The sequence below is a fragment of the Haemaphysalis longicornis genome, unplaced genomic scaffold (genome assembly GCF_048455015.1).
Source record: "Haemaphysalis longicornis isolate Haplotype H1 unplaced genomic scaffold, Haemaphysalis longicornis Haplotype H1 scaffold_8, whole genome shotgun sequence".
Taxonomy (NCBI): domain Eukaryota; kingdom Metazoa; phylum Arthropoda; class Arachnida; order Ixodida; family Ixodidae; genus Haemaphysalis; species Haemaphysalis longicornis.
In genome coordinates, this window is record NW_027526445.1 from 30,698,030 (window position 1) to 30,709,185 (window position 11,156).

The 11,156-nt window shown below is 46.1% G+C and overlaps 2 non-coding genes across 2 annotated transcripts; both read right to left on the reverse strand.

Moving 5' to 3' along the window:
- Nucleotides 1-4,179: 4,179 nt before the first annotated feature.
- Trnat-ggu (transfer RNA threonine (anticodon GGU)) lies at nt 4,180-4,252 on the reverse strand. The gene has a single exon. It is a non-coding gene; the product is annotated as a tRNA-Thr (tRNA).
- Nucleotides 4,253-5,107: 855 nt separating this feature from the next.
- On the reverse strand, nt 5,108-5,180 carry Trnat-ggu (transfer RNA threonine (anticodon GGU)). The gene has a single exon. It is a non-coding gene; the product is annotated as a tRNA-Thr (tRNA).
- Nucleotides 5,181-11,156: the final 5,976 nt, after the last annotated feature.

Below are 11,156 nucleotides of genomic sequence, written 5' to 3' on the forward strand. Positions count from 1 at the left end.
CTTGGAGTTTCTTTGCTATGTTAATCATTGTAATATTAAAAAGCAAGGGGGAGATAATAGATCCTTGTAGTGTTCCTTTGTTTGGCATTTTGAAGGCGTCGGAGCGAACGTCTCCAATCCCAATGGATGCTGTGCGGTCTGATAAGAAGGCTTTGACGTAGTATGTCCTCACTCCGCAATTTAATTCGTTAAGTGCTTGTAGAATGGCCCTGTGGGACACATGATCAAAGGCCCCCTTTAAATCTATAGCCAAGATAAGGTTTTCGCCTCCTCTTGGGATGTTCTGTAGCACTTCTTCTTTGAGGATTAGAAATGCATCCTGCGTGGAGATGCCCTTTCTGAAGCCCAACATGGTGTGTGGTACAAGGTTGTTGTCCTCGATGAAGTTTGACAGTCTGTTCATAACTACTCTTTCGAATATTTTTCCCACACATGATGTCAAAGATATAGGTCTCAGTGCGTCGATTCCTGGCTTTTTTTCCTTGTTTCGGTATTGTTATGACATCTGAGTGCTTCCATTCGGGAGGGACTTCGCCCTTGATCCACAGAATATTGTTAATATATTCTGTTAGTTCTTCTACTTGTCTGTCACCGAGGTTCCTGATCATCGCATTTGTTATACCATCGGATCCTGGGGCGCTGTTCTTTTTGGCAGCCATAATGGCGCTGTAAACCTCCTCCTTGGTGATGTCTTGGTCCAGAAGATGGTTTGGTTTTCCCCTGTACACTTCACTGTAGGGCTCTGGGACCTGTTTGCCTTTCAGTTTTTTCTTTAAGGCTTCAATAAGGTCCTCGTTGCTACCTTCAAATGTATGGGCTATCCGTTTGAGCATGTGGTTGCTTTCCATCCTTGTTACAAGGGGGTCTAGCATGCTTCTAAGGATCGCCCATGTTTTTGAGGTGCTCAACGTTCCTTGCAGTGATTCACAAAAATGGTTCCAATTTTGCCTTGCTAAGACATCGGCATATTCTCTCGCTTTCTTAGTGATTTCTGCAATCCTTCTTTTTAGCTTTCGGTTTCTCTTTTGCCTCTTCCACCTTCTCGTCAGGGTTTTTCTTGCTTCCCATAGGTGCGCTAGATGGGAGTCGATATTTGGAGTCTGTGTTGAAGTTTTTAAAAATGCTGTGGAACGTTTGTACTTTTCTTTCACGTTGGCACAAAATTCCCTGATGGAAGTTACTTCCTCCGGATTGCTGTCACCACTCAAGTATTCCCTGAACTTTTTCCAATCAGTAATCTTAACTGTCCCGAGACGCCTCCGAAATTGGACAGTCCGGATTGAGATACTAATTATCGAATGATCACTGCCCAAATTCTCCCCTAAATTTGTCCACACGACGTCTTCTTCCTCCTTTACGAAGGTTAAATCGGGGCATGTATCCCTTGCATTTTCTCCGCCAGTTCTGGTTGGTTGATTAGGGTCACTGACGAGAGTTAGGTTGCAGATCTCCGCTGCGGTAATAATATTGTTTCCCTTTCTCGAGTTACGTTTATAGCCCCATTCTCTATGGGGAGCATAGAAGTCACCTAGTACGATGACCTGATTGCCCTTTGATTTCTTGATAGCTTCCTGGAATAGATCCTCGAATCTTTCATCACTTTTTCGCGGGGGGCTGTAAATGTTCAGCACAAAAGTGCTTTTCTTCCCTCTTTTCGTTGGGACTATCTCTATGAGAATGGCGTGAGAAGTAGCTGTCTCGAGCGCGTGTTGTATGGTTGTTACGTCCTTTCTGACGAGAGTAGCTATGCGGGTTTGTTCTTGTCCTTTAATTGTATTGTAGCCCAGCAGCCTGGCGTTGTTGCCTGCTTCCTGAAGACATATGACATCAGGTTGGATTGGTGCTGTTTCTATGTATTTTTCTAAATGGTGTTGTTTACGTAGCAGACTTCTGCAATTCCACTGCCAGATTTGAAGGCGATTCTTAGTAGTGGACATCCCTTTATTCTTCATCGCTAAAGCTGAAATCAGAGTCACTTTCATCCTTTTCTAGGATCTGCTGTTTTTCTTTCCTTGGATGTCCCGGCATTTCTAGTTTTCTCTTACCGTCAGTGTTTCTTATTTTATTTGCATCTACTTGCCTCTGTAGTATGTCGAAACGGTTGTTCATTACCTCGAGCATTTGAGCTAGGAAGAGCCCAATACCACTGGGGTCATTTAAGAGACCTTCCGGCACCGAGGGCTGAGGTATGGGTGGGGGCTGAGTTTGAGGGAAGGGCATGCGGTTTTTGGATTGTGACTGATGGTTCTCGCGTATTATTTGCCTGGGGAGTTGCCGTAGTTGTTTTTTGAGGTCTGCAATCTCTGCGTTCTGTTTGTCAATTTGTGCTTTGAGCTCCTCAATTAATCGATCTTGCTCTGATTTGTGTGTGTCAACTTTCGTATTGGTGTTAGCCAGGGAGGCAGCGACCGTAGACCAGCTCACCTTGGGGGGTTTCTTGGTTTCTGCGCCTCTGGAGTCTTTAGGCTTAACCGTCTTTGTATCCTCTTTCTTCTTTGAGGTGCTGGGGGACTTGTGTTGGGACGTCACCCTGGACTGGGATCTGTCTCTTCCCTCTTTCTGCTCGTCCAAGTCCAGCCACTCCGTGCTGAACCACCTGCAACGTTGTTGTTTGCGGTCCTTGGTGTCGTCTCTTCTTGACTTCCTTTGATTTTGGTTACCCTGCGGTATCCTTGCTTTCCTGAGCTTCGGTGGACATTCTTTCGAGCCAGTAGGATGTTGTTCGTTGCACAGCACGCACCTTGGCTGACACGGGTGACAGTCTTCTCGGTTTTCAACAGCACAGTTCGGGCACTTCTTGACTGCTGGGGTGGGGCACACATCAGATCGGTGTCCGGGTGTCATGCATATGTAACACACTTGCCTGGTGGGTCTGTACAAATAGCAGGGCATTTCTCCACCGTAGAAGTACACCACTTTTGGCACGGTGTTGCCTTCGAAGGTAATCAAAGCAGTCTTCGATTTTCCTAGCATGCGGGCTTGTATAATTTTGGTGTTGTGGGTACGGATACGTAATCCGTCCATGAGTTCTGATGGGGTCGTGTCTTGCGGAAAACCATGCACAACTCCTTTCACCTCTTCTTCCGAAAAGGCTACGTAAGTCACTACCTCGTGTGAGGTGCCTCTTATGTTGATGCGGGAGATTTTTCGCAGCGCGTTCGCCGCTTCCGTGTCTGGCGTGCTCATTATTAGAATATTTGAGCCAAGACGCGGGCGCACGACAAACTTGTGCTGATATTTTTCCCCTTTCTCGCACGCTTCAGCAATGGCTTTCGTTATTTCGATGGTGCTGTAGTCTTTGAGCGAGAGGCCCTTACGCGGCTTCATGACTATTTTGACGTCATCCCTCGGCAGCGGTTGGAGTCGCCGGCGGTGAAGACGTTGCATTTCATTTTCAGGTTTTGAAAAAGGCTTACTTGACAGCGAGGCCTTTCCGCTCTCTTTCACTGTCAACTCTGCTTTCTTTTCCTTGTTCAACCTCTGTTTTTCTCTTCTGCTGAGGGCTTGTATCCATCCCACATCGTCGTTGGCGTCCATGGTGCCGGTGTCCAAGGTCAGCTGGCCAGCAGCGTCGCCATGCTGGTTCGACGCAGAAGGCACTTCGCTGTCACATTCTTCCATTTCGCTGTCTTGATATCGCTCACCTGAGGTGCGCGTACTGCCTTGGGATTCTTGACGGGATGTTCCGGAGCTCTTCGGGGATTTCTTCATGGCTGCCGAAGTCCTGGGCTGTGCGGCGAGCAGCCGCGGCCGCCGCTGCCTCGGTCAGCGTTAGGCTTATCGCGGTCGCCGGGCACCGGTCCGCTTCTGATGGACGTAACATGGAAAATAATATATATAAATATATATATAGTCGTTAGGTAGAGTCCTCAGTTGCTGCAGGAATACGCACAAAGTAAAAGTACGCTTTTCGGAGACTTTATTTACAACGTTTCGACCTGAGACAGGTCTTCCTCAAGAATCATATATTCATATATATATATATATATATATATATATATATATATATATATATATATATATATATATATATATATATATAGAGAGAGAGAGAGAGAGAGAGAGAGAGAAAATAAGGGTTGGCAGTCAAGAAAACCTCGGAAAACAAAGGGGAGGTTGTGGTGGGTCATAGAAAGAGATGAAGAATTTTTCGAGTCAAAAAGAAAGTGGTGAAAAATGCCCGCCGGGTGGGATCCGAACCCACGACCTCCAGAATACCGGTCTGGTGCGATAACCACTACGCTACCGGCGGGGCTGTTTCCCCAGCACTTTCTCGGGTATTTATGTTAAGGTATTTTTGTTTCCTGCACTTGGGGGTGGTAGCCAGCGCCACTCGGAATACTCGGGGTGAAGGGGACCTTCTTTTTAACCCCCGGGCCGTGACTCGAGTGTCTACGACATGTCGAGAGTGGTCGACCAGCGTTGAACCCTCTTAAGCTCCCTTTGGCACCAAGACTGCCAGAACTAAGGCCCTCGCTAAGCATGTAGCGAATCAGAAAATGGGAAATGAGGTGCTCCATGAAATAAGACAGAAAATAAGGGTTGGCAGTCAAGAAAACTTCGGAAAGCAAAGGGGAGGTTGTGGTGGGTCATAGAAAGAGATGAAGAATTTTTTGAGTCGAAAAGAAAGTGGTGAAAAAATGCCCGCCGGGTGGGATCCGAACCAACGACCTCCAGAATACCGGTCTGGTGCGATAACCACTACGCTACAGGCGGGGCTGTTTCCCCAGCACTTTCTCGGGTATTTATGTTAAGGTATTTTTGTTTCCTGCACTTGGGGGTGGTAGCCAGCGCCACTCGGAATACTCGGGGTGAAGGGGGCCTTCTTTTTAACCCCCGGGCCGTGACTGGAGTGTCTACGACATGTCGAGTGTGGTCGACCAGCGTTGAACCCTCTTAAGCTCCCTTTGGCACCAAGACTGCCAGAACAGAGGCCCTCGCTAAGCCTGTAGCTAATCAGAAAATCGGAAATGAGGGGCTCCATGAAATAAGACAGAAAATAAGGGTTAGCAGTCAAGAAAACCTCGGAAAGCAAATGGGAGGTTGTGGTGGGTCATAGAAAGAGATGAAGAATTTTTTGAGTCGAAAAGAAAGTGGTGAAAAAATGCCCGCCGGGTGGGATCCGAACCCACGACCTCCAGAATACCGGTCTGGTGCGATAACCACTACGCTACCGGCGGGGATGTTTCCCCAGCACTTTCTCGGGTATTTATGTTAAGGTATTTTTGTTTCCTGCACTTGGGGGTGGTAGCCAGCGCCACTCGGAACACTCGGCGTGAAGGGGACCTCCTTTTTAACCCCCGGGCCGTGACTGGAGTGTCTACGACATGTCGAGTGTGGTCGACCAGCGTTGAACCCTCTTAAGCTCCCTTTGGCACCAAGACTGCCAGAACAGAGGCCCTCACTAAGCATGTAGCGAATCAGAAAATGGGAAATGAGGGGATCCATGAAATAAGACAGAAAATAAGGGTTAGCAGTCAAGAAAACCTCGGAAAGCAAAGGGGAGGTTGTGGTGGGACATAGAAAGAGATGAAGAATTTTTTGAGTCGAAAAGAAAGTGGTGAAAAAATGCCCGCCGGGTGGGATCCGAACCCACGACCTCCAGAATACCGGTCTGGTGCGATAACCACAACGCTACCGGCGGGGCTGTTTCCGTAGCACTTTCTCGGGTATTTATGTTAAGGTATTTTGGTTTCCTACACTTGGGGGTGGTAGCCAGCGCCACTCGGAACACTCGGCGTGAAGGGGACCTCCTTTTTAACCCCCGGGCCGTGACTCGAGTGTCTACGACATGTCGAGAGTGGTCGACCATCGTTGAACCCTCTTAATCTCCCTTTGGCACCAAGACTGCCAGAAAAGAGGCCCTCGCTAAGCCTGTAGCTAATCAGAAAATGGGAAATGAGGGGCTCCGGGAAATAAGACAGAAAATAAGGGTTGGCAGTCAAGAAAACCTCGTAAAGCAAAGGGGAGGTTGTGGTGGGTCATAGAAAGAGATGAAGAATTTTTTGATTCGAAAAGAAAGCGGTGAAAAATTGCCCGCCGGGTGGGATCCGAACCCACGACCTCCAGGCCGCCGGCGACGAGTCTGCAAGTAGCGCTTGTTTGTGTCCTTCTTTCGTCCCTTGCGTACTTTTTGCGCTTTTCTCGTCAGCCATGCAGTACCAACCTGCCCGCAATAATCCGCAATATTGAGTTGAATTTCTAGTACATCGTGCCCTTAGCGAAGCCTAAGTTTACCATCTTCTGTTCTTGTTTCGCTCATCGTTTTTTGCCACGTGTCGCGCACGCACGGTCTCCCACAGCGCGCGTGTTAACCATGCTCTCTCTGTAGTTCTCTTGTTCAGAGAGAGCACTCCCTCAGGAAGCGGCTTGCGGCGAGTCTGCAAGAAGCGTTGTCTCTGTGTCCTTCTTTCATCCCTTGTGTAGTTTCTGCGCTTTACTCGTGCCTCTTTCTACGTGTATCTCATTTTCTTCATTTTATATACAAAATATCACGAAAGCACGAAAGTGGGGAATAGGACCTTGATTTTAACCCACGGGCTGTTAGTGAACCGTGAATGAAATGTCGGGAATGGTCGACCAGCCTTAAACCCTCTTACGCTACGTATGGTCCCAAGAATCCTAGAACAGCGCTCGAGTCACGGCACTGAGATTAAAAAGAAGGTTGGTGTCAACCCGAGCAGTCCGTGCCACGCTTAGTAGAACCCCCAACCGCAGGAATCAATTACCTTCACATAAATACATAGAGTGTAAGGGAGGACAGCCCCGAAGGTAGAGCAGTGGTCATCGCACCGGGCGCATATTCTGCACGACGTGGGTAAAGGTTCCCTTACCGGGCATATTTTTCTCCACTTTCTTTCTTGGACATGCCCTAAGGCCTCGCGGGAGAGTGCAGAGCTCGTAAATGTCGCCTTTGCACTAAGGTGGCTATCCACGATAAGCCTCAAGGGGAGAGTTTTATCACTTATAGGAAAGAAATAAAAGTGAGCCTACCTTATCGAAAAGGACGACGGGTGTCTCGCGGTTACGTCTTAGTCACCGCGTCGCGCACTCACCAAAAACATCGCTCTCAGTATGGAGAGCAAAGTCAGGTTCAACCAAGGCGTTAAATCAATGTGGACCGCGATGCAGTACTTCAAACCAGGAAATGAATTGGCGGTTACCAGCTTCCACGCTGTCTGTCGATTGAGCGATAACTGTGAACGTGCCAAAGATATAAAAAAACGCCGCAAACGCGGTGCGAACAAAGACTTCTCACGTCCACATTCCATGCCAGAGCAAAAACAACTAGGGTGTGCGAATATTCGAAAATTTTGAATATTACTCGAATGATAAATATGATATATTCGTATTTGCTTCGAGAACTATGTATTCGAAATGTTTCGAATATCCAAACGTGCTCGAATAATCAGCTGATATTGATATTTGTGTTGATTAGTTTAAGGGTGGACGCGTCGCTGAACTTCGGAAAAAGGACCACAACATCATATTTGAAAGCCACATATTCGGCTTCTATGTTTTCTCTCCTATGCATTTGCTAAGTTTTTATACAGGAAACCGTCGCAAAGTTTCACGATGTTAGCGCAAATGTGCGAAAAAACGGCAATTTTAGGAGCGCTGTATCTCCGCAACGGTGCCCCCGATCGCGGTCATTTTTGTACCATTGGATCGGCCGTGCGATCTTCTTTCCGTCCTTGCCGTCCCTTTTATCTTCGTTTCTTCTCAAACGCACGAATGGCAGAAAAATAAAGGCGCGCAAGCACAGTTGAATACAGATGCCGTAACATGGTTGGCCTTTTTGTCGGTGCGTGTTAAAAGGGCCCTGTGAACGTTTTAACGACGTTTTAACGTTAAAACGTTAGAATATCGCTGCGGCATTTCAACAAGGCGGCCACCTGAACTGCGTAATGCGCGTTTCTGAGTTCATTTGTACCACTTTGCTCAACCAAGGTTCTGTTCAACGATTTCATCTGCTGTGGTATTCAACAAAGACATTATCGCGATTGAAATTCCTGAGACACAAGCCACATTAGGGGAATTTGCGTGGCTCCAAAGGCGGATCGGTCACCGAACGCTATTCGTGGTGCGCGTGACTTTACCCTCCAGGGGGAAACGCGGTGTGGGCGCTTGTGATAGTTGTTCGCGCAGTGAAGTTTTCTCCTTATTTGCGATGCTTACACGCTTAGTTAGTGCTAAGCTTGCCAGTTTGCTAGCTAGCGTTGTGAAAGAAACGGGCGATACGTCAAAAACTTCGGCGTGCACGGCATAGCCGCTGCGCGTTGGAGCATCGCCTTACTACGCAACCTTGTACGATGGAACCCTAGCAGTTGTAATTAATGCCTGTGAGTGAACTCACGGGCCTTGTCAGGAGTAAACAAATAATGACATGTTGCGGCATACGAACGCCACGAGGCGGGTGAGCCATATTTGCGGAATGTTACCGTGAACTTCTAGTAATCGTGCAAACAGGTCTGAGTTAGGAATAAGAACGTGTTGACAGCGTGAAAAACGTACCTTACAATCGTTGAATTTAATAAAGTGTTTTTTTAATGAAAGTGATGATACCAATCCATACATTTATAGTTTAGTGCATATTTCATGCCCTGAATTTTAAGAGTACCAAGAAATGCACATGTATTGAAGTTGGAGTTAGTCTTAATATTATACCAAGCTTCAAAGTAGCTCATTTGTACCCTTGTCGTATGTAAACTTTTGGCAATGAACGCCTGTACGTAAGCTGCTGTTCCAGGCAAGAATATAAAGCATAAAAGAAGTCAAAGTTCTATTTTCAAATTTAAGTAAAAAACAAGTGCTTAAATTGTTGCCATGATCACGGCAGAGGGAAGTATTGCTGTGCAGTACAAGCAACCAGATAATCTACTTTGCGTTGAAAGCTGCCTCCCCCCCCCCTTGGTCCGCAAACTGGGCTGTGTAATCTTCACAGAGAAGCTGTATTTGATTTTTTAGGAAACAAAAAGGCTACAAAAGGCACTCCCACTTCAAGACAAGGTATTCCAGAGGCCCCGTATTAAACAAAAAACACGAACGGCTACAACCCTAGCCACTTTTGATTAACGAAATTTATTTTTCAACTTCTGAATGAGTTTTCTCAAATGATTTTTTTTTCACCTACGTCTGTTCATTTAGTGATTTCTTCGTGACCTGTAGGTTTATTTTTGATTCCGTTTTTCGCGTTGCATTCCTTGATGAAGAGTTCAGGTTATTACAGTCTTGACTTTTCAGTTATACTATTTGTAATTTTTTTATTCAAATGGCCATTCATTGTTTGTATGCCTTTTGTACATTGACCTCTAAAAACACTGAAAACAAACACATTGCGTTCTAATAAAACAAGTTTGTCACCACCTCCTCCATTCATTTGGGAGTGCAAAGTACTTTAAACGAGTTTTCTATCATGGCTTATATGCCGCTCAAGCTCGGTACAAGGTGGACAGAAAGAATAGTTTCTAAATAAAAAGTTTTAAAAATATTACTTTGACATTTTTATGGTGTTATCACAATTATGGTGTTATCAAAAAGCATTTCCAGTTGCTGTGCTATTTTCCATGAAACTTCACATAGAAATCAATAGGGTAATTTCGGATGCATCATCCCCCCTTAATTTTTCGATATTCAATTCGATATGCGAATCTAGATATTCGTATTCGATTCATATTCGAAAAAATTGATATTCGCACAATCCTAAAACACAATACAAATCATGTGCGGTGGACAAATGTGCTGCCGTGTGCAGACAGAGTCCTAGAGAGCGGTCAGCGATGAGGTGCGGTAACCAGCCCCACAGCCATTGCAGGCCACGTTTGAATTTTGTTCCTGCTACGCGTCGCAGGCAAAAAATACTGCCGCGAACCATGCATTTTATTTGTTTTATTATGTTTTGCTTTCAACGCCCGGTTACGCTGGGTTGTGTTATCTGCGTCAAAAGGGATGCGCGTATAACACTGTTTATTTCTTATCCCGCACGGGTTTACTCATTTGATAGGGAGAATGTTTTGCCCTAACATCACTAGAACAGTCTAGAATAGAATAGTCTACAATCGCCTAAATTAGCCTTCGAGCTACAATGTTCACGGTTTAATTCGACGGTTCGAGAAACACCCGCGCCAAAAGGATTAATGCCCGCCGGGGAATTTGATTCGCCGACACTCGCCTGTGCAGCTTACTTTGTTGACTGCTGCTTCGCCGCCTGTGTATTCATTGAGTTGTTAGGGGAGAACAAGTTCGCTGCAATAAAGCTGTTCTTCCTTCAAGACAACTGCGTCGTTTCTGGCTACGTGACAATACATTTTAGAGGTCCTCATCACGACTGCAGGTTAGGCAAATTACGTTCCCCTAAAATCTTATCTTAGTTAAGCCATACTGAGTTTTTTTTCCTCACTCCTTTTGTCGAATTACGGAAACTCCATTCGTTCTCTGAAGTACGGAAACTGTTTCCGGTTTTCATGGACACTCCCTAGCTGTTCCGAAATACGGAAGCCGTTTCCAATTTTTGACGCAGGCTTTGTTCGTAAAAATACAGATTTTTTTTGCAGTGTACTCCTCCTCCACCGCGCGCGCAGAACGGGATGTTGGAAGCTCGGGCGGCTCGATTAGCCACCTGTAGTGCATCTAATTCCTTTTGCCGATCCTAATCAAGAGACTTTAAACGCTTCATGCCGGGTATATTGCTTGCAGAAGCCCGAGCGCTCACCGTCAGAGTTTATTACTTCCCTACTTGCGCCCGATGCTTCTCGACAACGAAATTGAAACCATGATAGCTGGCTACATACTGAGAGGAGCACCCTGTCTCGTCGTGTAGAGGCGCTGTAGTCTGTTTTTGTTGGAAAGATGAGCTAACGGAAAGCTTTGATTTACGTATATTTCACTTGTTCGACGAATAATGAACTGTTCGTTGCAAAAAAACACATACACATGCTTCTCCAATGAGTTTTCGAAGTTCACCACATTTATGACGTTATTAAATGTGTTACCCCAAAGGGTACGTGGCCTCGCACCGTGCTTTTTCTTTTCGCGCATTTTCTGCTTTATGAAACGACTATAAATTGGTGTGGGAAGGCCTATCTGTAGTCCACATCCTAACCGCATGCAAGGCACTCGACACAACAAGACACTGACACTTTAAGGAACTGTACAGA